Source organism: Melanotaenia boesemani, chromosome 11, assembly GCF_017639745.1.
Source record: "Melanotaenia boesemani isolate fMelBoe1 chromosome 11, fMelBoe1.pri, whole genome shotgun sequence".
Taxonomy (NCBI): domain Eukaryota; kingdom Metazoa; phylum Chordata; class Actinopteri; order Atheriniformes; family Melanotaeniidae; genus Melanotaenia; species Melanotaenia boesemani.
The window spans coordinates 31,025,396-31,050,966 of NC_055692.1; the positions used below are offsets into that span (position 1 = coordinate 31,025,396).

General features: G+C 40.0%; 1 protein-coding gene across 3 annotated transcripts in view; it reads right to left on the reverse strand.

The window, feature by feature from the left end:
* The window catches only part of unc5db (unc-5 netrin receptor Db), a 280,454-nt gene that overhangs the window by 119,227 nt on the left and 135,656 nt on the right, over positions 1–25,571 (reverse strand). The window contains exon 1 of one of the 3 annotated variants that reach the window (XM_041999263.1): positions 20,622–20,694. The exons of the other annotated variants lie outside the window; for them this stretch is intronic. The gene's annotated coding sequence lies outside the window, so the exon portion shown is untranslated. Of the gene's footprint in view, positions 1–20,621; positions 20,695–25,571 lie in introns of those variants that run through there. 3 annotated transcript variants of the gene reach the window in all.

The window sequence follows — 25,571 nt, forward strand, 5'->3', positions numbered from 1 at the left end:
AGCACATGACATGTTTCTATAGCACACATTTGCATTTGTTCTTTTGTTGTTGTGTTTTTTATTTTGTTTCTTTGTATTTATACCGAACACGGTGCTGTGAATGATGACCAAACATCTCCTCTTTGGTCTGGTCTGTCCAAAGGATGTTGTTGCAGAAGTCTTGTTGTTTATTCAGATACAACTTTCCAACCTAAGCTTTTCTGTCATATTCTTTTTTTTCCACTTCCAACCCTTCTAAATAAGCCATACTTGTTGAGTGTCTTTTTATTGTACTGTCATGAACTTTAACATTGAACATGCAAACTGATCCCTGGAGGATCTCGGAGTTCTTTGCCGCTCCTCTGAGCACCGCACAATCTAACCTTGGGTTGAACTTGTTAGGGAAGAACGGTTCTTTTGGAATAATTTTTAATGTTTTCCACTGAGAATAGTCTTTCTTACCGTAAAATGAAGGATTACAGATGTTTCTCTAAGATCACTGCAAAAGTCTTTTCTCCTTGATACGGTGTTAACACACCCCTAAAGGTCCTGGACCTATAAAACCCCAAAATGTCTACTTTTAAAGAGGTGATCCAGACCAGCACCTGACTGCTACTTAATTTCTTGATTTCTTTGTAAGCTCTGTGGGGGTATTACATTTTACTCTGATGGGCACCTTGGAAAGGCCTGAATACTAAATATGGGCCTTTAAAAATCCTTAATCAATACTTTGATGCATCTAAAGGCCCACATCAGTGATCAATGGGTTTTATAGGATTAGTTATGCATAAGTTCTAAGGAAGAACTGACATACTTTACCCCCTTCCTCTCTGCTGAGCTCTCAGAGCATCACTAAAGAAATTGGCAGAAGCACAGACCCTCAGGGAAACCCTCTGTACGTTTTGAGCGGTCGATGCTGCTAACAAGAGGAAAGCTAAATCAGTAGAATTAGCATTAACAATCCACCCCACACATGAGAGCATACGTGGGCTTCCTATGCAAAACTACACCAGGCCAAAAGTTATATTATATAAAACAAAAAGAATATGAGCACTGCTCCCTGGATAATGCTGTTATTAATTTGTATATACATTAAAAATCCAGAAACAATTCCCGCTGTCTATTTGGAAATCCTCTTAGGCAACGTGATGCAAGCTCCCAGTTTAAAATATCCGTCCTGCTAAACCGTACCCATATTTAATCTGAGTCATCGGCTTAGGGCCTGTCATGTGTGTTTTCTTTCCGCCTTTAGTAACCTCCAGGCCTTATGCCCAAAGTTGGATTAAAGGCAATAAATGTGGAATGTGCTAGGGACCAAAAAGACCAAAAGCCACCCTCAGTCCTCTGGTTCTCGTGCATCCATTCTGTCTGAAATGATACTTTAATCTGACATGCTCTTTCTGGAGTCAAACAGCCTCATACTGTGGCTGCACAGCTTGCAAAGCCGACTCATGAATGAATACCAATTAAAGCAAGTGAATGGCAGCGTGGCAACAGAAACGCTTCTATGCTGGTGTTCAAGAAAAAATTAAGAAATGAAGAACATTTCATGGCAGGTGGTCTCCACTGCGCTACATATAAATGACAAAATACACTGGGCTTCTTTTGTGTTATAACAAATGTGGTTGACTAGTCTTGAAATACTGAAATGAATGAGGTGGTTGGTCTTGAAACTGGTGACCAGAGTACTTTAAATCCTGATTGACAAGGCTGGAGGAAACTTTTAAGAAAAGTAATACACAAAGCAGCGGCTTCAGGTTGGGCTTCATAGTCGCAACCCCTGTAGAGAGCGAGACATGAGGATAATTCATCATTTGTCAAGTCGGGGCAGAGAGCTGGTAGGTGACAGCAAGTGTGTGGGAAGAGAGACGGCAGAGAAAATAATGACTAATGACTTTACTATGATGCTCAAAAATGGGTGAGTCTGAGTTTAGTAGCAAACGAAGGGAAATTGAAAAGGCAGATTGATGGAGAAAGAAGAAGGTGATGTAAGCTATCCCAACAAGGCAGCAAATTTCCTACAATCTGGACTGATGTCGACAGGTGGTTTGAGGGAGAGACGGAGACAAGTGCTGTGCTGCCACAGCGTCATCCGTCAGCACTGTTTGTTTATAGGCAGAGTACTGTTGACAAGGCTCATTAAACCAAACCACTTGATCTGTTCTCCCTCCCAATCCCGCCCCCCTTCTTCACAGTTTCCAGAGTCACTTGATAAATCCTTAGAAAAGGGATGACTCACGCAGAAAGATAGGCAAACGAGATGGACTGGAAGTTGAGTCTTTGGAATGAATTCAGAGGTTTCAGATTGAAATGGTTTGAACAGAGCAGACTTTTTAACTATTCTTTCACCCTGGATCCTTTCTCGATCTTTTGGTCGAGCCCTGGAAAGACGGTGCAGTTAGCTTGGATGTACTTTTATAAGGCGAATGAGAAAGGGAAGAGTTGACCATTTTTACATTTAATATAAAGTAAAACATGATGCTTTGTAAAGTCTTTAGAGCAATTATCACAGATGAAAACACTACAAATCTAAAGAAATATTTGCACACTTTTAATCCTGATGTCCATATGACGAAAAACATGCTTAAGCTAGCATGCTAAAGCTAAGTCTGTACTCACCTTCGATATTACCTCCTGGTTCAGCCACCTCACTATCAAACAAAACAAAACTCAACAGTGTAATCAATCAGGCCAGTAAAATAATCAACTCACCCCAAACACCTCCGTCTGAACTGTACAGACGCTCTGTGACCAGGAAAGTCACCATGTTCACAGAGGACCCTTCCCCCCACTTTACACCTCCTTTCAGTTGTTACCTTCAAGGAGACGTTACAAAGTCCCACTGGCCCAGAAAAACGTCTACAAGAAATCCTTTATTCTCTCTGCCCTAATTGTTCTGAATAATATTAATGAGTCACAACTCATCTTACAATTTTCTTTGTCTATCTATCTATCTATCTGTCTGTCTGTCTGTCTGTCTGTCTGTCTGTCTGTCTGTCTGTCTGTCTGTCTGTCTGTCTATCTATCTATCTATCTATCTATCTATCTATTATACCAGGGTGTCAAACACCGTCCTTGAGGGCTGCTATCCTCCAGGTTTTAGATGTTTCCCTGCTCAAACACACCTGGCTCAAGTCAAATAGATCCAACGGCTCTTTGTCAACATAGAGGTCTTGCTGCCTCATGTAAGAGACTTGGAGGAACAATGTTGTTGGTCAAACACAATGAGGACCCCACTCACACTGACAATGGGTTGTTTTCCCTCCTACCCTCAGGCAAGAGAAGCACAGCCTGAAATGCAAAGCTGCTAGGTTCAGGAGCAGTTTTTGCCCCACCACCATCCGTCTTTTAAACAGAAGACTGTGAATAGGTGGAATTACCTAAAAATGTGCAATAACTTATTATCTGTGCTTATTTATTGTGTTGTTTTACACTTACTTACTTCATTCACTGAACTACTGCGCCAGTATTTTATAATTATTTTATCTGATGTGTTTTTTTTTTTCATCTCAGTTGAATTTAATTGTGTTTTTTTTTTTATCCTGCATCTTCATTTCATTCTGCAGTGCATCTCTGACGTAATTTGCCTGAATGACAATAAAAGTGATTTAATCTAATCTAATTTGGTCAAGTGATCATGTAGACAGAATTATCTGATTTAATTTATCCTATAATGCCACTTTTCTGAATCTGAGAAACTGTATTAACACACTTAGATTTCTCTCCAATATATTTACTTCATTCATGTGCATCTACACATCTGAAAAACTGTCTGAAAACGCAAAGGAAAGAGAACACACCATGTTGCGTGCGCCACCATGTTCAACAAAGGCCGATATGTCACTACATACGTACGTACTTTAAAGGAAATCTAATAATAGACGTGTTTCCTTTTTTTTTCCCCCCAATATTGCATTTCAGAAGTGCATGTAGATACGTCAGATGTGATTATCTGATTAATCCCAGTTATCGTATTTTGATGGTCATGTAAACAGGATCATTGAGAGAAATAAATGAACCATTAATCTGAGGAGGCAATCAACAATTGGCTGTTAGATTTGAAGAAAAACAATAGGTGCCCCCCTAAACTAGATTTTTCCCCCCTTAATACTCACAATTACTGAAGATATCAGATGACTACAGTTAAAATCTGAGTTCAGTCCATAACAAGTTAATAGATGTGTCATTCATAAAGGTGTAACTAAGGACTTCAGCCATATAGTTTACTAGCTGTATATTAGGTTCGCTGTTACAAACCCCAGCTCGCCAGGGAAAAGGGGTTTCAATATTATTTTCTATAGTTGACTTAAACTATGCTGAAACTCAGGTTTCAGATGACTAAATTTTGAAACTAATTATAAAACTAAATGACAATTAGACTTAATCAAAATTAACACTGACTGACATGCTGCAAAGGGAGTAATTGTTCTGCTTCCTTTTCCTTTATTTTTTATTCCTTTATTCTCTTTTTTAACTCCCTCAGTTGTTTCTTGAAACTGTAATCATGCACATATATGATACAATTTATTATCCTCCTATATATAAACTGTTTCCTCACATTTTATTTATACTGTTGTGGTGGGTGGCTGTTGGTGGTGTGGGACTGTTGTTGTTATATTTTCACTGTAAACATGGTGATAATAACAAAAATAATGAAGAAAAAGACTCAATTTTAGGTTTGAAAATTTTGAGAAGTCCTGAAGTAGTTCTCGAGTCAAGGAAAAGATGTTAGATCATGCACTTTGTATCAGTCAGTGTTTAAAGTGAAGTAAATTTACAGCATTGACTATGTTAACTCCTCTAAAGATCAATATATCCATTCTTAAAAGACTTCATCCTTTTAAGGTTTGCTTCTAAGTAAAGAATAATTCATACTCCAGTAGAATAATAAGCCCAAACACAACCTAAAGCAATGAGGAATTAGTTGAAGTCTAAAGAAGACAACTTCTGCTGTCATTATGAACCCAATCATACAATACACAGAATTATGATGTTAAAAGACATTTCAGAGATAAAGTTTACACCAGAAAATGCAGTTTAGATGCACAGCTCTGCAGTGTGAGTCTTTTTGTTATCAACACTAGAAAAAGTGATGCTGTGAGACCTTTTGCTGTTTATACTGTGACTCAGATTCTTCACTTCACTTTGTGCAACAACTACAACTTCTTATATTAAAATAAAATAGGAGAATATCTTATATGTATATTTTGCAGTCCTTTTATTACAACCCCTACAAAGCCCAATTGTGACTGTAATCCCACTGTTTGCAAGTGGAACTGGAAAAAAAAAGCTATGTGACATTTTTTAATGTCTAAGGCTACTACAAAAGAGACCATATATCTCAGGTATATACCTCAAGAATGGATGAAAAGAGAGATATCATTTGTATTCTGCTTGTACATTCAAAAGTAAATGGCTACTAAAACCTAACTTTGAATATATGAATGGGAATGACTGTACATGAACATGCTAAACTGGAATAATTTGGAGCTTTGATGGACTAGTGACATGTCCAGGGTGGCCCTTCCTCTTACCTGATAGCAGCTGGGATAGGCTCCAGCCCCCTGTGACCTTGAACTGGAATAAATCGGTAAAATTGATAAACGGATGAAATAATTTGCTTTGCAGATCGAACTTTCGATCTCAAAAGACTAACAAAAGATATGCAATATCTAGGTAAAGACACTGAAGGATGTTAGCTTCCTCAAGAAGGCGACCCCACTCTGTTGCATTGCTTCACCACACAACAGACTAACCTAATTCTGGAAAAGTTAAAGGAAAACTTGGATTTCTTGCTTGGTCAGTCACAGTACAGAACCACTGACATATTTGATTACATCCCTCTTTTGTGCAACTCTGGAAAACTCTTTCCTCCCACAGGTCCCTGCACGGGAAGCCAAGAGCAGCAGTTCCTAATTTTTTTATGCCATTATCATGAGGTCCTGCTAAGATAACAAAGCTGGTTTGCACTTAATATGTTAAATTTTCTTATCTTAACAATAAGCCTTTTTTCACATAACTTCACACGGAAACAAGTTTGGAGGGTAAGGGGTTAACGAATGAACTTTGAAAGCTCTGTTTTTGTAATAAAATCAAGGTGAGCTTGAAACTAACATGTTAACAACTAATTTAACTGGTAATTGTTGGAAGTGGTTATCTACGTGAATATGAAGGTGAGGCAAACGTGTCATTCTATTTGCTTCCTGGGATTGGTTTTCCTGGAGTCTAACGAAGAAAGATCTCTTTGTTTTGTAATAGTTTTGGAGAACAATTAACCATCGTCTCAAGATATCCAGAAACTATTATGTTATCTCAAGAAAACAATTCTAATTTTTATTTTATTTGAATTATTTGACAGGGACATTGCAAAACAACTTGCCAAAGCTAGTTCTCAACTCCTATCCCTGGTTTCTGCACTACATTAAAATACAATAATGTATTACAAAACCTATATAAAACTCACCTTAACACACAACACAAATCTATAATTCATTCACACACATCTTGAGATAACAATTTATTTAACTTGTTATCTCATGATGATGGCTCCTCTCAGCTTTTGTTTTCCTTCACTAGAACCAGCTCAATTTATTTCTAAATAAAAAATACAACCTGCTGACTTTGAAATAAAACTAAACTATATGTTGTATTTGTCTTGTTTCACTGCTGCAAATCTGAATTTTAGAACAAGATAGAGAAAACCAGTGTTTACTGACTCAGAAGGTTGATCATCTTCTTTCTCTCTCTTTCTGTACTTTCCAATTTATTTCAGATGTGGTAATTTTTTTAAATGTCAGTCTGGGCTGGTAATAAGGACAAAAAGAACTGTGTCTCTTATCCATACAACACAAAGTCTCACATTTTATGCAGCATTTTACTGACTATGAATCTTTTTCTGAAGTGGAAGTTTCAGGAAATGGCCTTGGGCTCAAGGGGTTAATGTGGCCCCAGAAAATGATGCTTTGAAATAAGAGGGTGGTCCTGGGTCTAATTGCTCTGCTGCTTATCTACAGGGTGTTCACTTGTATGCAGCTGGTGTGAAATACCGTGGAGCCCCTGAAGGCATAAACTTATTTCATATTCCATGTTGCTGTCATTGTCTCTGAGATAGACTGTCAGAGAGGAATGATCAACTAAATCTAATTCCTAATGTTGTAAGTCTTACCGTGATGTTAAAGTAATTTTATTAAAGCGATTGCACCTTTGCAGTAGTTTATAACAAATTTGAAACTGTTAACACTGAATGTGGCTCTCTGCTATGAGTCGACTATGTTCAGCTGCGACTTGTGCATGTGATAAGTAAATCTACCCCCACCCTTCCATACATTAGCACAGAACCCTTATTTTTTTATTTTATTTTTTTATTTATTTTTTACCACAAATGTACATTGCGGTATGCATCTGCATCGGCAGCAGCATGCGCGTACCACTTAAAACAGATCAGAACTTTACACATAGGCAAACACGACTCGAGTAACGCAGAAAAACACGTTACTGTAGTCCAGTAAAGTCATTTCGTTACCAATATTTTAAGTGTAATGCATTACTTTACTTTGTTACCCAAAAAAGTAATATCCTTACCGTAACGTGTAACGATATTACCAGGTTTAAAACATTTGGCTAAAAGCTGTTTTCCCATTGTAGGCAGATGCAGGAAATCTTGGTATTTTTGCTGGTTATGTTACGGTATCATGGAACCACCAGGGGGTGCTAAGGGTGATCTTTTGCATGTGTGTGAAACTATTTCTGATTATCAAAATGTTGATTTAGATGCTAATTTGGAACTTATTTCACATATATGCATACACAGAAAAGTCTTGGTGTCCCCTGGTGGTCCAAAAGCTCCATAATATATACTCCATAAAATACAAATGACATCAAATCAATGTTAAGCTTTGGCAAGAAAAATCACAAACAAAGCCCCATCCCCATCATACTTATCTTGTAGAAAATATTTAATGTTTTGTATAATTTTTAATAAATAATAAATCATTCAAATAGTAAATAGTAAATAGTAAAGTAAAAGTATTTTTGGGTATGTGTTTGTGTGGACACTTTTGACCACAAGGATCACCAGAGAGTGCAAAATTCTACCAGAGTATAAAATACATGTGAGGGGAATAGAAACTGGATTTTAAAAAATTGTCTAAAAAGAAGAATTATTGCAAAACTTCATGACACTAGTTGCAACCCAGCCCAAAATATTACCAAGTAAAATAAGAAAGTTGAGCAAAAAGGACAAAACTGCCCAAGGAGGGCATAAGGGTTAAAGATGACACATATAACAATATCCTAAAAATTTAATTTTTGGAAAGCTGTAAAGCGAGACACACACACACACACACACACACACACACACACACATCTAGGTTTACTAGATTTATAAATAATCTTTCCAGCCCAAGATGGGGCCAAGATTGGCAGCTTTGGAGTGTTTATGCACACTACTGACTTTTTTTTTACCAGTGTTTTGCTGGTACCAGATGCTCTTTCATCAGAGAGGAGCTTTTGAACATTAGAACCACAACACCAAAAGACCTCATACCCATGTTTGCCGCTAAATCTGTGTATTTATTGAATATCTTGGTGCCTTTGCTTGCACAATGAAACACCAGAGGAGGGAAAAAGGTGGCGGCTCACTTGAGTGTCTCTGTAAACGCAGACCCTGCGCTCCTGAAAACAGTTCAGTGAATACCCAGTCAGAGAAGGAAACATCCTGGACCCCTGTTACACCACTGTAAATAATGCTTACCACCTGTGCTGCACTGGGCCACTCAGACCATGTTAAGGCCCACCTAATTCCTACATATAGGTAGAAACTGAAACTGTCCAAGCCTGTTATAAGGATATCTAAGAAGTGGACCAGTGGAGCCGTGAAAGTTCTTCAGACAGGCCTGAACTGCACAGACTGGGACATGTTCACTGCCGAACTCAGATGGTTAAGGCTGGAGAAGGGGGAGGCATTCGGGGCTGGGAACAAAGACAGATTTCAGACAAAGTTCAGCAGGGTAGTTAAAGAAGTCAAGCGCCTATACTCAACGAAACTACAACAGCAGTTCTCCACTGAGGTGTCTTTCTGGAGAAGGCTCAGGTAGGTCACCAACTACAAGCCTAATATGTGTATATATATATATATATATATATATATATATATATATATATATATATATTAGTGCTGGGCAACTATTAAAATTTTTAATCACGATTAATTGCATGACACATTGCAATTAATCGCATTGTTACGCGCAACATGTCTCTTTCCTTTAAAAGAAGGTCTACGGCTATATAAAGAAAATGCAGTAAATTTTAGTTTAAACACTACTTCAGGGGTCTCCAACTTGTGGCTCTGGAGATGCAAGTGGCTGTCTGGACCTTCCACAGTGCCTCTAAAAAATATCTATCTATCTATCTATCTATCTATCTATCTATCTATCTATCTATCTATCTATCTATCTATCTATCTATCTATCTATCTATCTATCTATCTATCTATCTATCTATCTATCTATCTATCTATCTATCTATCTATCTATCTATCTATCTATCTATCTATCTATCTATCTATCTATCTATCCATCCATCCATCCATCCATCCATCCATCCATCCATCCATCCATCCATCCATCTATCTATTATCCATCCATCCATCCATCCATCCATCCATCCATCCATCCATCCATCTATCTATCTATCTATCTATCTATCTATTATCCATCCATCCATCCATCCATCCATCCATCCATCCATCCATCTATCTATCTATCTATCTATCTATCTATCTATCTATCTATCTATCTATCTATCTATCTATCTATCTATCTATCTATCTATCTATCTATCTATCTATCTATTCTATTTCTATTTATCTATCTTTCCTGTCAATAAGTTTGAAACCAGAGACTTGTTTTCTTTTCTTTTGTTTTTTTTTTTTACTTTACATAATTTTCCACAAATATCTACATCCCTTTGAAGAATTACTGTTTATCCTCTTTTCATAAATGTTTTATCTTTTTCTTTATTTTAAAACCTAAAAATGGAAATAAAAATATGGTTCTTAAAAAATAAAAATCCTATCCTGTGGTGGATTTTCATCAAAAATATATAAAGTTGCCTTTTTGAAAAGTCTTGTAACATTTGCAGCTCTAAAGGAGTTTTTTAGCTGGCTGAGGGAAAAATGGCTCTTTGGACTGGAAAGGCTGCAGACCCCTGCACTAAACACACAAACGGGTTTAGCAGCAGTTTTCTCTTTAAACAGCAACAGTTAAAATATTTCTTAATCCATATAAAATCACATATTTATGACAAAAAAGAATGACATTTTCTAACTAAAAGGTAAAAAGTCAGCAGGATGAATTTAAAGCTGTGAAGGTGCTTCCTTCTAAACACAGAAGGAACAATATGTGATGAATATCAGCATCAGGTGAACAGACAGAAAGCAGGATGAGAATCTCACAGCTTCTAGATGGTGAGGAGAGAGAAATGTTCACAACATGCACAATAACTTCCATCCATGCACCTTCAGTGCTTCATTATCCAGGTTTCTGGCCTATAATTTCTCTAACCTTTCATTCTTTGCTTGACTGCTTAGCTTCACCTCCGCTACCAGGAGTTAAGGGGTTAACAACTTGTTTCCGGGTGTAACGTCAGGTCTGTAGATGTAACTATAAAGATCAGTGGTATCCACAGAAAGTCCAGAATCTCAGCTAACAGCTCAGTAAAACCATTTCTATCACCACCAAACACAGTTAAGACAACAATAATTAAAAGACCAGGTACACAAAGTCCGAAACATATGTAGAAACATATGTAAACACAGATGACGTCTCCCCATGAACATGAACAAACGGCTCTTCTACTGAAAGCTCACATCTCACAGATTCCACAGCTGGAAGCTTCATCTCACTACGACCAAGATTCACCGAACCAGAGGCAGGAGAAGACCTGATTTATGCTTTAGTTTGTAAAAGTCAGAAAGCATGTCTTACCTTTGCTGTCTTGCCTAAATTAAAATGCATTTATTTAAAAAAAATTAATAATAAATAAATAAAAACAACTCAAACTCAAATGTACAAGCAAGCATTGTTCCCGATCCTCTGCTGAGGATGCTGGTCAGTGGAAAAATAGGATTTACATAGATAGATAGATAGATAGATACTTTATTGATCCCGAGGGAAATTCAAGCATCCAGTAGCATACACATACATTAAAGGTTAGTACTTGACATTAGGGGTTAGTACTTAAGCATAACTAGACTAATTTAAAATTAAATAGAGGCAACGGTAGATAAAGAAGGCAAAATGGTAAAAACTATTGTACACTCATTGTAATGTCTACTCAGCTAGATGTGCTGTGACGCAAAACCACACTCTGAGTTGGACCGAACAAGAGTCATTATTATGGTCTATGTACATATATACTGTACAGGTGATCAAGTATGTACATATGTTGACGGTGGTAGCCAAACAAGGTGCATGAGTGAAAAAGTGCAGGATGTGCAAAAACTGCTGAGACAGTGTTTACAGAATGGGATAAGAGCAAATGTGCTTCCAAATGAGAAAAAGGCACATGTCCATAAAAACTATTCAGACTATGGTAGTGGTTGTGACCCCTGCGCCCTCAGAGAGATGTTGTACAGTCGGATGGCCCGGGGTACGAAAGAGTTTTTGAGTCTGTTGGTGGAGCAGGTCAGGGACAGTAGTCTGGGGCTGAACACACTCCTCTGCCTGCTCAGAGTTCTGTGCAGAGGGTGAGAGGAGGAGTCCAGGATGGTCAGGATCTTGTCCAAGGTCCTCTTTTCTGCCACTGAGACCAAAGAGGTTTGGTTTGGTTTCTGTAAAGATTTTGTTCTAATTTTCACAATCATTAACTGAAATGTTGCAAAACATATTTGAAAACGTTTCAGGGCACTGTGCCTAATACACTAAAACATGGACAAGATGATGGAGAAACTGGTCCTGACTGAAGCGCTGGAGAACTGGAGGCCAACTGGAGACGTGTGCACTCCACAGCATATTCCTACCACCCTATCTGCAAGTTATTCTCTAAGCCTTTGTTTTGTTTTTTGTATTCATAGATCTGTTTTGTGCTACCTATGCATCTTCATCCATGGTTACTTAAGTGTTGAAAGGTATTTAAGGTTTAAAAACGAATGGAAAATGCAATAGAACATAGAATATTGCTTTTTTTTTATAGGAGATTGTGTTGCTATAGCAGCATCACACCAACAGGGACTAAACACAATTAATTAATTAGAACTAAGAAATCAGAAACTATTCACAATTTTGCTCATGTGGAATATATATTGGAAAATATTGCATGTTTAATGACGAGTTATCAGTCTGAAGTTCCCTTAGATAAAATGTCGACAACCACACAAACAATTTATTTTAGACAGAAATGATTAACCAGTGTGATGAAGTGTAGATTTATTTGTTGACCTTCTTCCTCTTTCCACAGAAAGTTTCTAGAATTTTTTTTTTCTCAAGATCAAACTCTGTGATATTGGCTTTTTTTAGGGAGAGTTAAAAAGGGTCCACAGGAGTCTGGATGATGGAAATAAATACAGGGGAAACGAGAGGTAAGGCATCTATAACCAAATAACAGTCTGTCATCTGAGTACAAGATGGATTTATATATATTTTCTGTTTAGAGGACACAGCAGCATCACCTTCAGTGGTTATTCATTCTTCAGATCATAGACCATTTTCTCATGATGCTTTAGTCTATCTTAAACTGACTCAGACCCAAAAATAATGGGAATTTTTTATTAGTTTGTCAGAGCTCACCAATAGTTTTTCAGAGCAGCATTTTGATATAATTAATGCTTTATGTCGCTAAGTTTTTCTGATTTGTGAAATGTAATCTGCAGGTTCATATCTGAGCACCACTCTGCAGTCATAAACTCAGTCTTACGGACAGTTACAATGAGGAAGAATATGACACCACTTTGATAAGATGGTATGACAATTGGTTGAAAAGGGTTTTCACATATTGATATGCGTCACTTTTTGTGTTTATAAGAGCAACAGATACTTTGAAAACATTGAAAAATCTAAGTTGTCAGAGTACAACTGAATGGAATAGGATTGGCGAGCCAAAGCCTTCAACAACAGATGACAGTGTGAGCTGACTCGCTTATGGATTGTTGACATTGTTATTTTTAAGATCTTCAGAATGCAACAGAGGGTTATGTGTCATTATTTAAGACAGGAAGATATCATTAATGGTCTACTTCTGAATCTCATTTAATTTAAGCTTTTCTTCATTACAGTGGAAGCATGTCAAAACACAGGAAGGTTTAATGGGAATTCATAATGGTAATAATGTGAAACCTCCAACCTAATCAGATGATAGCTGGCACATATTAAAGCAGTGATGTAATTAATACTACAATTAAGACTCAAAATGAAGCTAGCTCTCTATCATCATTGTAGAAATGGGCCAGACCACCGTTACTGCATGGGGTCTTACAAAACACATCGATCAACAAGCCAATAGCATTTATCCAAACTAAAGATATAGTTCAAACATAGATACAGTAAACATATTTAAGATGTGTAAGAAAGAACAAAGATGTTTTTTTTATTTTCTTAATTCTAACAACTTTATACTATGTTATCTTTTTTTGATGAATAAATTGCAGATATGTAGAGGTGGTGTGCAACTAGGCAAGTTTATTTTATTCATATAGTACATTTCATACATGAGGCAATTCAATGTGCTGTACATGATCAAAAGACACAGACAAAAGATTACATAACAAGGTCCTTTCACATATTTATGATTCTGGTTCTGGCACCAGCGCTGTCCGTTAGTCTTTCTGGTAAGTGGCCCGCATTTAACCAGAGCCATAGGGGGCAGACTTCACTACACAGACTTAAACATAAACATTTAAAAAGATTGGTCTTAAAGGTTGATGGTTAAGTTGTCTCCATTATAACCTGTCGTTCCCCTAAATAAACAACATGTTCAGAAGATGCTAGGATGTCAACATGAGTTTATATAAATTAACAAGATGGCACCAGTGTGTGCGACCTGCTGTCTGTCTCTACGCAAGTGTGCTGGTTTTATATGGTTTGGATCTCTCATCTCATGTTGACTCTCTGCTGGTGTACTATCGCTAGACACTACTAACCCCTCCTTTATACCAGGTGCATGTGCGTCACGCTACGGCTGCGCCACGGTTTTGTTCCGACCTGCGTGGTGCGACATTTATTCCGCGAGCATGTCAGGTGTGGAGCTCCCGTGAGTGCAGTCTGCATAACATTCCAGGGGAACTTGATAACCAGCCATCCAAGGCCAGTTCAGGGAGCCAGATTAAGATAACAGCATTTGTTTTGGTTCAGGCTAGAGCATGTTTCCTCTGCCTTAAGTCTCTCAGTGGTCTCGCTGGCTACTTAATCATCCAAATCTCGGTCAGTTTCCACCCAGCCGAGCTGACAACTTCTCCAGGTTGGTGTCCACCCCGCGTACGAGCTCCGGAACCACAACCAGCTTGCCATTCTGAGCTAGGGTGGCATCCAGTTTACGATTAAGCTCTTGTAAAGCCATAGTCTGATTGTTCATAGCTCGACACAGTACACCTGCACAAAAGTCTGGCAGCTTACCAGTGGCTGCCAACAGTGCCCGAATTTTGCGATACACCAGGAAACCGCCTGCTCCAAACAGCAGAAACCCAGTTATCATGAATCCAAATGTGTAGATGACCTCAACATCCTCAACAGAAAGAAGCGACAGACACATGACCTTCCACACCCCCCATGAGTCCATCACGTATCCAGCTGCTAACGTTCCGCCAGGACAAGCCGGCTCCCCTACCCCTGTTTTGTGGTTCGAATATATTTAGTCAATTGCACTGAGAGAGTTTTAATTTTAACATTCATTTGCCAAAGACGTTTAAATCTCATTGACTCTTTTAACTTAGTGCATCCGGCCCCACGCAGGAATGTGGGCACACACTTGACCTGGTTTCATCTCATGGTTTTACTTTTTTATAATTTGAATGTTGGTGACGCTGTTTTTTCAGATCACATGCCTGTGGTCTTTGACATCCCTGCTCTGTGTAAAATGGTTAAACTGCAAGCCTGTAGAAGAGATGAGCGCAAATGGAAAAAAGACAAGTTACGAGTGTCTTTCCAGATGCTGTCACAATCCTTGTGACTTGTTTAGGACCAATAACCATGTTCTTAATGCTTCTCAAAAACCCTTCTTATGGGCTTGACACACGGGAGATGACAGCGACAGACGAAACTCAATGCAACATTCGTGAAACCGAACACATGCGGCGCGACAAACGGCAGCGACAGCAGCAGTGCCGTGCATCGCACTCTAAGATTGCTTTTCTCTAAAAATTCGATTGGTTATGATAAAAATTTGACAAAAATGGAACATTTTTCTAGTTTCTTGTGTCGCATCACAAGCCCCGTGTGAACGTCTACATTAATGAGCGCAACATTTGACATGCATGAATGTCGCCTGTCGCTTGGCTGGAGGAGGGCAGTGATTTTTGCCTCATCACGCAGGTTCCATAGGAAATGAATGGGGAAGAAGCGGCGTCGCTTCCTCTGTGTGGAGCACATTAGATAGATAGATAGATAGATAGAAGTACTTTATTTATCCCAAGCTGGGAAATTTAGGTGTTGCAGCAATACAGTCATTTAGCAGTTGTGCTTCTTAAGGTAGCAAAAAATGAAAAACAGTATAAAAATTTCAATATTTACAAGACTTATACAAGGAGATATTTAGCTATACACAGTAAGAGTGAGAATAGCCAGCGGATAATATAGTCCAGTGCAATGATTAGTAGTGAAGATGAGGAGTTTAACTGTGCAAGGTTGATCCAGTCAGTGCAAAAATTCACCAGTTACAACAGTCACTCATATTGTTATCTCTGAGACCATGATGATGAGTTAAACAGTCTTATTGCTTGTGGCAGGAAAGATTTCCTAAAGCGGTCCTTGAGGCAGCGAAGCTGTCTGAGCCTTTTGGAAAAGGAGCTCCGCTGTCTGTCCAGCACAGGGTGGAGAGGGTGGTCCGGGTTATCCAAGATAGATAACAGTTTGTTCAGTGTCCTCCTCTCCACCACTGCTTCTAAAGTGTCCTGTCTGCAGCCAATGACAGAGCCAGCCTTCCTGATCAGTTTGTTCAGTCTGTTGGTGTCACTGGCTGCAATGCTGCCCCCCCAGCAGACCACAGATGAGAACAGGGCACCGGCCACAACAGACTGGTAAAAGATTTCCAGCATCTTGCTGCACACGTTGAACGACCGCAGCTTCCTCAGGAAGTAGAGTCTGCTGCAGGCCTTCTTGTACACAGCTGTGCTGTTGGTCTTCCAGCTCAGTCTGTTATCAATAGTCACTCCCAGGTATTTATATTCCTCAACCATGTCCACATCACTACCCAGGATGCAGAGGGGCTGTGGAGCTGATCCTTTCTTCCTGAAGTCTAACACCATCTCTTTGGTCTTGTCCACATTAAGCAGCAGGTGATTCTTACCCGCCCACTCCACAAATCCGTCCACCAGCCCCCTGTACTCCTCCTCCCGTCCACCACTTATACACCCAACAACTGCAGAGTCGTCAGAATATTTCTGAAGGTGACATGACTCTGAGTTGTACTGAAAGTCTGTGGTGTATAAGGTGAACAGGAATGGAGAGAGCACAGTGCCCTGCGGGGCTCCTACATCACCCATCACCACATCAGACAGGACACCGCCCAGCCGGACGAACTGCGGCCTGTCTGTCAGGTAATCAGCGATCCAGGAGACAGAGGACCCGCCGACACCCATCAGCCGCAGCTTCCCACTCAGTAAAGAAGGCTGGATGGTGTTGAAGGCACTGGAGAAATCAAAGAATGTGACTCTCACAATGCCTCCACTACCATCCAGGTGCGAGTGAGCTCGCTGCAGCAGATAGATGACAGCATCATCCACCCCCACACGTGGCCGGTAGGCAAACTGCAGAGGGTCGAGAGAAGGTTTCACCAGCGGCCTCAGGTGGGCCAACACCAGCCTCTCCAGCACCTTCATCACATGTGATGTAAGGGCAACTGGACGGTAATCACTGAGGCCAGATGGAGATGACTTCTTAGGAACAGGAACCAGGCAGGAGGTCTTCCAAAGTTGTGGCACCTTCTCCAGGCTGAGGCTCAGATTGAAGAGGTGCTGGAGAACTACAGACAGCTGGCTGGCACAGGTCCTCAGTATCCTGGGGCGGATACCGTCCGGGCCAGCAGCCTTGTGTCTGTTCAGTCTCTCCAGCTGTCTCCTCACCTGCCAGGCTGTTACAGTCAAGCCAGGGGAAGGGGTTGGGGCGGGGGGAGGTGTTATCGGTTGAAGTCCAGTCTGATCCAGTGGGCTCCCTGTAGGGGGGGGAGGGGAGAGCAGTGGAGCAGTTGGAAGAGGAGGGGGGAGGTGTGGGGTGGCTGGGGTAGGGGCAGAGGAGACAGGGGGAGTCTGAGAGCTAAACCTGTTGAAAAAGGTGTTAAGCTCGTTAGCTCTCTCCCTATTACCATCAGCCAGTCTGCCTCTCCCCCCACATCCTGTGATCTCCTTCATTCCAGACCACACCTCCCTCATGTTGTTCTTCTGGAGTTTGGCCTCCAGCTTCCTCTTGTAGGAGTCCTTACACTCCCTCAACTTGTCCCTCAGTTGGTGCTGCACCCTCCTCAACTCCTCCCTGTCTCCAGACCTGAAGGCTCTCTTCTTCTTGTTGAGTAGGGTCTTCAGGTCGCTAGTGATCCACGGCTTGTTGTTTGGGAAGCATCTAACAGTCCTGGAGGACATGACAGTGTCCTCACAGAATTTGATGTATTCCGTGATGCTGTCCGTCATATTGTTGATGTCCTCCCCATGAGGCAGGCAGAGTGCATCCCAGTCTGTGCAGTCAAAGCAGTCCTGCAGGGCCTCCTCAGCCTCCTGTGTCCACCTCCTCACTCTCCTTGTGGGCACAGGCTGCCGCCGGACAATAGGCACATACTTTGGTGAAAGCAGAACCAGGTTGTGATCTGACCTGCCGAGTGGGGGAAGGGCGGTTGCACTGTATGCTCCCTGGGCGTTTGCATACAGTAGGTCCAGAGTTTTATTGTCCCGAGTGGAGCAGTCCACATACTGAGTGAAGTCAGTCAGTGTTCTGTCCATGCTAGCATGATTAAAGTCCCCTGTGATTACCATGAAGGCATTTGGTTGCTGCGTCTGCAACCGGGAGACGACGGAGCTGATGACGTCAGCGGCGGCCTCCGCATCAGCTGATGGGGGAATTAGAGGCCTTAGTTGCGATTTGTGAGAGGTTTTCTCAGTTCTTTGTTAACAAGATAGAGGGCACCAGGTCCCCTATTAATCCTCCAACTCACGACCCATTCATTCCCCTCTTTGCCACCGTTGTTTTGAACACTTTTGAGTCTGTCGGTCTGCCCTTTTTGGAAGGGCTGAAAGGTCACATGAGACCTTTTGGTTCCCCAGTAGACCAAATTCCTCTTAGGCTTCTTAAAGACGTTCTTCCCACCATGGCACCACACATTTTGGACATTATAAATGGTATGTAACCCTTTAGGGAATGTACCAGTCAATTTTAAGAGAAGAGGCCTCTCCTCTTCTCCCTTTACCTCCTCCCATGTGGGTCCATCCTCCATAAGCATGACATCGCTTTTCAATTTCATCCTAATGACAGCCAGATACATATGCCACTAAAGCAAAGTAATGCCTACTTAAAAACACTATGTTGTATTAAAGAAATCAAAGCCTGGATGTCCCTGAATTTTCATTTTAATAACAAAACTTAGATGTTGTTGTTTGGGCCTGAGGATGTTTCCAGACCTGGGATACTTGGGTCAGTATCTCAGGCCTTTGGTGACCAACCTTGGCGTGAGGCTGGACAGTGCTCTAATGTTTGATGCACAGATTAGCGCTGCTGTGAAATCTTTCAGCTTAGACAATTATCTAAAGCCAAGCCGTTCGTCCGTCGTCATGACTTTGAGATTTTAATTCAAGTTTTTATCACAAATCGCTTAGATTACTGAAACGCACTTAATTTTGGGCTCAGTAAGTGAACTCTTGCCCGACTTCAACTCGTTCAAAACACTGCACCTTAGCTTTTAACTGGCACCAAAAACACTGGTTTTAAAGTGTTTGCACTGGTTACCTATTTCGTTCCGTATTGATTTTAAAATTCTTTCATTTGTTTTGAAATGTCAACATGGCCTCGCCCCACAGTATCTGTCTGATCTGCTCCAGCCCTACACCCCTGCATGCTCTCTCAGGTTGACAGATCACTCCTTGTTAGTTGTCCCTAAATCTAAGATGAAATCTGATCCCTTTCAGTTGTTGGCCCCAAAATTTGGAATGCACTATCTCTGCACCTTAGACAGGCCGGGTCACTTTCTGTTTCAATCTTCTCTTAAGATGCACCTTTTTTCATTGACCTTTAACACAGCTGGAGTTGTTGACTTTTTAATGTTTTTATTTTATTTATTCTATTTTATTGTTTTTAATGTTTTAATAAAGTGTTATTGTTGCTCAAGTCCAAGGCTGTGTACAGCACTTTGGTCAACTATGTTGTTTTAAAGTGCTCTATAAATAAAGTTAAATTGGATTGGAAATCACCTACCAAAATGTAAATTTGTTGCCAGACAACATTCAGATTTTACTCTAAATGAATGATTCCAGTGTTTGTTGGATCTTAGTGAGCTGATCTGACCTTTTTTTTAATCGGTACTTGCTCAGTTTCTCCAGTTGTAGCTGCTGTGGTGGCAGTCCAGCTGCTGGAAAGACAGACTACATGTCCATCAGGTCTCGCTTTACTTATGCTCAAGTTTTCTTTCTTTACTTTCCGAAGCTTATTGTTTCACCTGATGTTCTTGTTTTTGTTGTTTTTTTGGTCTCGAAATGTATTGAAAAGCAGTGTGCAGTACAGAAATTGATTGTTTTTCATTTAAATGTCTGATTAAGCTCAATAAGAAAATTACAATTTGATATTTTAGCTGCTTTTTATTATTTGACATGAACTGACATGAATGTGTTAAATCAGCATGTGACATTGTCTCATATTGACAGCTGCATCACAAATCAAATTAAATCACAATTTTATCATGAGAAAATTTGTGATATTGGAAAATATGGAATCATTATCAACTGAATTGATTTAATATTGTAACGTGATCAAATATGTGTTTTAAACCATCCATCCATCCATCCATCCATCCATCCATCCATTTTCTACAACTGTGTATTCCAATGCAGGGTTATGGCTATTAGGTGAGCAGCACGGTACACCCTGAACAGATCGCCAGTCCATCACAGGGCCCATCGCTGAAACATTTTCAAATTAATTCAAAATAATAATTTTTCATCAAGAATGATTATTTGCGGTCATATTTTCCACAATCATTATCCACAAATTTAGCCACAAAAACTTTAGAGTGCTATAATGAGTGAGGTTCTTATACCCAATGCTAAAAACCATTTTCATCCATTTATACCATCATCAGTAGGAAGTATCTCAGTATTCACAGACCTGTCCAGCAAAGGATAAAAATAGCCAGAAATCCTTCTGTTTAGTCTTCCTTGCCTAAGTGCTCGCCTGCACTTGTGCCACCCACATGCTGAAAGAGCCGCCCAAGTATTCTTCAAGTAAAACCGATGACTCTACCTTTCTCAGATCTCAGGGAAGCATTAGTACTGTAGCATCATCCTCCATTAGGCTCTCGTTATGTGCTCTTCAGCTTGCCAGCTACAGAGCTGGTTTCCACACCAAGACTGACAGAAGAATCCTGCAACTATGTTTCAAAATCATTGCCTGCAGTTCTGTAATAAAAGCATTTAAAATATAACTCCTTACCTAAAAATGAATTCTCAAATGAGCCATTGTTACCCCTCTACCATTCATATTCATATTCTAGCAGCACTGCCTCACACACCAGAACTCAGCTATCTAAACATGCACAGACTTACAGGTATGTACAGAGAGCCATTAGAATCCATTTCACCTATCTTTTTGGGAAGGGATACTTGATAGGACATTACTTTTTACTCCACTCAGAAAAGTGGAACTTGTATGTCACAACTCCATTAGGCACTGTGCCCAACTCTTAGCCCTGTAACCAAAGACTGTCCCAACCCACAGCTGTCTCTCCTTGAAAGGATACACAATCTCAAGCCTGAAAAGCCTGAAATCAAGCCTGAAGAGCCAAAAAACAGAACGTTGGCTAATGACACATCCTGCGGTGTTATGAGACGATGAGAACAAAACACCATGCTATGCTGTGATGGTAGGAAAGAGCGGTAATTAGAGTGACAGTGGCATGCAAACAAACAAGAAACATTGGGTTTTTTATTTCTCCTACTGTCTGAGGATGGGGAGCTAAATGCAGATTGATACATCAAATCGGCCCACTCAAGTGAAAAGTCATTTCAAACTAAGTATTTTCTCTGTAACTGGATTCAGCAGGGATGTGTGCAGTCAGTGGGAGGAGGGTGGTGATGTTTGGTTTATGATCGCACATTCACATTTTCTTTTTTTCTTTGCTTCGGGAAGCATCTCTAAAACTCATCTTTTCCACAGCATAGTGAGCACATTAATTTGAACCATAAGGATCACTCCTGGGTTGTGCTTTTGAACAAAATCTGTCTTAATTACACTCATGATAGCTTCACATTCTCTCCAGGTAATTTCGTTGCTTTACTACAGTGCTGTACTATTGAATAAGTGGAAGGTTTTGATGTATAAAAATAATATTATTGTCCACAACATAACATTAAGACCACCTACTAATTATAGACTAGGTCCTCCCAAAACTGACAAGAGTTTTGATCAGTAAGGATATGGTCAGAGGCCATTTGATGGTATTTTGATGATAACAGATGCTTTGGTGCCTTTTTGGATTAGGCTTGCTTTCCATAGATGCCATCAGAATGGTATTTGAAATTTGGAGTTTAGGTGAATACCTTAGACTCTTTATAATGTTCTTTGAGTTCATTCTAAGGTATTTTTGTTGGGTCCACTGCTGCAGTGCTGTTGCAATGTGGGGAGGAGGTGTGACTGGTCTGCAGAAATCTGTAAGTGGGTGGTAAGTGTCAAAGTAACATTCATATATTCCAAACAGAACATTATTTTGTAAGAACATGAAGAGTATTACCCACTTAAATGTGTTATTTTAATACTATTGATTAGTTGATTGGTTTAAATTGTCTGGTAAAGCAGAGCTCTAAACTTTAAACACGTGCAATCTTAGAGCGTTAGAATTGTTGAACTTTACTAACAATGAAAGAGGTCACAAGGTTGGCTGTTCAACATAATAAATGAGATCACAGGAAGGGAGGCAGCAGTGAGGACAGAAAGCTAAAAGCTAACGTAATGTGTCTTATGCAATCTCCTCTAAGCTGGAAAGACATCCAATCATAAAGCAACTAAATACAGTATTAAGCAACAATTGAAAGCAAGGAAGGGAAAGAGATGATATGATATACTTAGAATATCCTGATGCTGTAGTAAGTGAGAAAGATGTTGGATTAACTTTGCTTAGCCATTTAGTACTGTGTCTAGGACTGGATGCTTAATATAGCTGGATTAAAATGAGGCCCCACTCCAATAAAAGGAGAAAATGCTACAGAAGTAATAAAAATAAGAAGCAACTTTCCCTGTCTTGCTAAAATCTTTCAGCACTGAGCTGCTCCTAAAGTCATTCTGCATCCTCACCATAATGGGTAAGTGTCACAGAGCACTTTTTAAGGTTCAAAATTGGATAGAAAAACAATAGTGCATGCATTGAAACTTCTGTGGCAACGCGGGTATTAAAGCAGAATCTGCTGACTCACCAGCAGTGACAAAAGACTTTTTTCTTACATAAAAAAAAAAAAAAAAAAAATCAATGAATGAAAAAATAATAGTAAAAAAATCCTTTACAGCTTTGTCCTCAGCTCTGGCAGCAAACATGCGGGAGGCTGAATAAAACCATCTTCTGGAAAAAGAAAAGTTATAACCCTCCTTCTCCCCCAGGAGTCTATAGTGGAGTTAAGAGGGTATGAGTATATGTGTGTGTGAGGTGTATTGTCCGGGCCACATTCGGTTAACAACCCCATTAACTGGCTCACAAAGCAACCCCGGGGCAACGATAACATCAATCCCAGCTTTAGAGACCATTACGTTTCAGCTGGAGATATACGTGGAGCGCTGTAAAAGCGAGGTGAGGCTGTGCCGGCTGAATAGCTAGAGGGGTGGTAAGGTGTCACCACCCGTTTGTCAACCGCAACCTTTTCGTCCACCCGGCAACCTCATCCAGGCCACACAAAGACATGCACGCACCAAGCTCCAACTAGCCCTCCCAGGGCTGCTTGGCAGGTGAAGTCTGAGGTGCTTTATCTACTTTACTTTGGACTTCACACACACACAATTCAACACACATACATTAAATAAATACTGAACACATGTGCCCCCTAAACTATGCAAAAGCCCACATCATAAACACAGTAAATGCACCAATACACATGCAAACATTGTTGTATTATCTCAGATAAACATACACACAAAATCACTGTCTCACTGTGGATGCTTACATGCAATTACCAACACATTATACACACAGCCGGTTAACCGAGCTGCTCTACACGCAGAGCATTGCACATTAACTTTCCTATCATTATGTAGCCTACAAGATACACATGGATGCTCACCATCCATGCCCCCTCACACACTTACACACACATATGTGGTGCATCTTCTGCAGCGTCTGAAGGCGAGAGCTTTGTCTGCTCACTGCTCACCAGTGATAACATTCACATGCTACAGATGCTAGAGAGGAAGGTCAATGGGATTTTACTCCTTTTCCTTCCCATCTGCTGCACGAGTAACAATGAAACACCAGGATTCTTCACAGAAACTTGTTTGTCTGCAACACCAAGCTTGATAGCTAGATTTCTCCAAGGTAGCCTTAACAGTCTTAATTAAACTCACATAAAGGAGAATGTGTACACCCTAACAATGTAAACGCATCTCCTCTACTAGAACAAAGGAGGATAAGAGTCCCCCACCTCGATAGAGGCAGGTGGATGCTTATTTCCTTTCACACTCCCAGGTTGGAGGCAGTAATTACAATTAGGAAAGCACCAAGAGAGGCGGCACAGATGACTGACGGCTACATACTGCTGTGTTGGACATATGGGTGGGAAGGGACCAGTTTACACCCAGCACCCAGGGGATCAGTCAGCTCTCCCAGCGGGTGCCATGCTGAGCATCTCCCACATTTAGTGAGACGGGAAGGTTTTCATAGCAACCATGAGATGAAATGTTGAGGTTTGCTTCACAATAGGACATGAGAGAGTTTCATCCTGAGGAAAAGCTGAAAAAAAACAAACTGCACTCAGTTCTAATGAAAAAATCTGAAGTAGCTGGTTTGCATTCAAGTGAGAATCATTGAATAAAAGATTGTGAAGACCAGATTTTCACATTTATTATATTTCACCTTTATTATATGTTATGTTAAAACTGTATTTTCACTCTTGTCCATTTAACTTTCAGAGCAATATGCTTGTCTTTACATGTGACACAGACACTACTGTATGAGCCCTATCCCACTAGATAATGTGCAATATGCATATTTGTCTCCATCTTCCAACATATTTGGTGTCAAAAGCCATGGTTATGAATTGTCTAATGGTAACATATGACTATAGCGTCGTGTAATGGGGACTGCTACTCATATATCCTGTAGTCTCCAGTGTGTGAATGTGTGTGTGAATGGGTGAATTAGATGTATATTGTAAAGCGTTTTGGGTATCGTTTCAGGTATAGTAAAGCGCTATATAAATACAGACCATTTACCATTTTAGTAAAATGTACAAACCCTAACCATATATATTAGTACTAACCCTTACCAGGGATGTAAATTAACTTTTTTGATAACCAGCCAGTACGGCTTGTATAAAGTTGGTGACCAATCACAATGCTGAACGATAATGTAGCACTGTAAGAGTTTACAGCTGACTAGGTTCATAGGAGCAGTGCAGGTGTAAGAATAACAGACCACAGACCAGAAGAAGTTGAAATGCTGGCTTATTTATGGAAGAACACAGTTGTAAAAGACAAAAAAAATATATATATTGGATACCCAGTCACTCACTTTAGTTGCACAAAAATTGCACAAATCCCCTTTAAAGCATAAAGGAAAATACGACCACAATCCGTCTCCCTCTGGCTATTGTACTCAGTATAAGTTAACTTTTTAACTAGATTAATTTCTTATGCTGTTTCTTCTACTCAAGTTAACCCAATTCTAGGATCCTATTTTATCTCAGTTGGGCTTTAAAAGCTCAGTTCAGTTTCTGTCATGTCAATCTACTGGTGCTTCCAGTGATTTCTGTAATCACAGCATCAGACTTCAACTATCTTTCCAAATCAATAACAAAATAATATGCACTTTCAGCATGAAATAAATACAAGTTAAATGCCCAGTCCATGTAGTAAAGAACTCAAATTCTGAGACTCGGTGGACACGCAGTCCTGTGGAATCAAATCTTGTAAGAATACAAAAGAAAAAAAAAACAGTCCACATTAATTTAGCTGCAAGCTGCAGCACTATTAAAGGTACTGATTATGTTCTACCAC